A 2,199-nucleotide genomic window follows, 5' to 3' on the forward strand; every position below is an offset into this window, starting at 1 on the left:
GTAGGACACACCTATAATTCCAGAACTTGGGAATATAATTGGAAGTGAAGGTAGGAGGCTCAGGGGTGCTAGGCCACATAGTGAGTTCTAGGCTAACCTAGGCTACATCAAATCTTGCCTCTCAGGTGAGGGGTAGGCAGAAGATTTAGCTCAGTGGTAGATAGCTTGCTTACCAAGCCTGTGGTCCTGGGTTCAATCCCAAGGTTGAATCCTGTGATATGGTTGGACAATAACTTTACATCAAGGCTTCAAAATTCTAGCATAGTGAGAAGAGAGAATAGGAGATAGGTTCTGGCTGTGTAGCTCAGGTTGGTCTTGAACTTTCCATCCTTCTGCCTCAGCCTCCTGAGTGCTAGAGTTACAGATGCTCATTACCATGCTTGACTCAGAAGGGTTTCTTGTCCTTCCTTTCCTTCCTTCCTTCCTTCCTTCCTTCCTTCCTTCCTTCCTATTTCTTCCAAGACAGGGTCCTATTTAACCCAAGCTTGTCTGGCACTAGGTAGCTGAGAATGATCCTGAATTAATTTCTTTCTTTCTTTCTTGTGTGTGTGGTTTTTATTTTTTCAAGATAGGGCTTTCTTTGCGTAGCCCTGGCTGTTCTGGAACTCACTCTGAAGACCAGGCTAGCCTTGTACTCAGAGATCTGACTCCCAAGTGCTAGGATTAAGGGCATGCACCACCACTGCCCAGCCACCTTGAATTTCTGATCATCTGGGTGGTATTACACACATGTTACATTGTGCCCAGTTATATGTGGCCCTGAAGAGCAAACCCAGGCTGTTGTGCACTGAGGCAGCCCTCCACCAACTGAGCTGTAGTTCCTGCCTTCAGGTCTCATAGTCAAGCTCCCACACACCACATTTTCCTGCTCTCAAAAGAACGTCACACCTGGCTCTTTCTCTCCTACACTGGCTGCTTCCCTGATACAGGCTGTCAGTAAGCACTTTACCCGTTGGGACTGCCCTCTCTCCTTTTCTTGAGACAGGGTCTCTCTCTGTGTAGCCCCAGCTATCCTCGCTCTGTAGACCAGGCTGACTTTGAACTCACAGAGATCCTACTGCTTCTGCTGGGATTAAAGGTGCACACCACTAAACTTGGCCCAATAGTATGATTTTTTTTTTTTTTAAGATTTATTTATTTTATGTATGAGTACACTGTTTCTGTCTTCAGACATACCAGAAGAGGGCATCAGATCCCATTACAGATGGTTGTGAGCCACCATGTGGTTGCTGGGAATTGAACTCTCTTATCCTCTGAGCCATCTTTGCAGTCCCCACTATGGTTTGTTTGAGACCCTCGTAGCCCAGGCTAGTAGCTTGGAATTCTCCATAAAGTTGATGGTCTTGAACTCCCAATCCTCCTGTCTTCACCTTTCTTTTTTTTCTTTCTTTCTTTCTTTTTTTTTTTTTCAAGACAGGGTTTCTCTGTGTAGTCCTGGCTGTCCTGGAACTCACTCTGAAGACCAGGCTGGCCTCGAACTCAGAAATCCACCTGCCTCTGCCTCCCAAGTGCTGGGATTAAAGGCGTGCGCCACTACCGCCCGGCCCTGTCTTCACCTTTCAAGAGCTGAGGTTGTGTATAAACCACCACTCCTGGTGGTTTTGTTTAGTTTGGTTGAGAGGACATTTTGCTGTGTTGAAGACTGGCCTTCACATTCTAGGCTGGACATACTGCAGCCTCAGCCTCCTAAATAGCTGAGATCACAAATGGACAAGCTGTGCCTGGCATCCTGCGCTTTAATAGTTAGCTATTACTATTTTGTGGTACAGGTGATCAAGCCTAGGGCCTGTGCTGGCTAGAGACCTACATCTCTGTATCCCTGTCCTGTGCTAAAAACAAAACAAAAACAAACAAACAAACAAACAAACAAACAAAAACCCAGCCAGGACAAGGGTGTGATGGCACAGACCTATAATCCCAGCACCTGGGAGACTGAGGTGGGAGGACTCTGACTTGCAGGCCAACCTAGGATCCACAGCAAGGACAGATGTTGGCCAAAGACCAGCAACAAAAATCCTCCTTTGGACCAGATGTTGTGGTGCACACCTGTAATCCCAGCACTCCACAGGCAGAGACAGGAGGACCATGAGTTTGAAGCCAGGCTGGACTTCTGCTCTTCCCAGTGAAGTGAATGGAGTGTGCAGGGGGTGGAGCACATCCAGAGAGTGTGTGGAACAAGCAAGAAAACAAAAGGCTCTA

The sequence above is a fragment of the Arvicanthis niloticus genome, chromosome 29 (assembly GCF_011762505.2).
Source record: "Arvicanthis niloticus isolate mArvNil1 chromosome 29, mArvNil1.pat.X, whole genome shotgun sequence".
NCBI lineage: Eukaryota > Metazoa > Chordata > Mammalia > Rodentia > Muridae > Arvicanthis > Arvicanthis niloticus.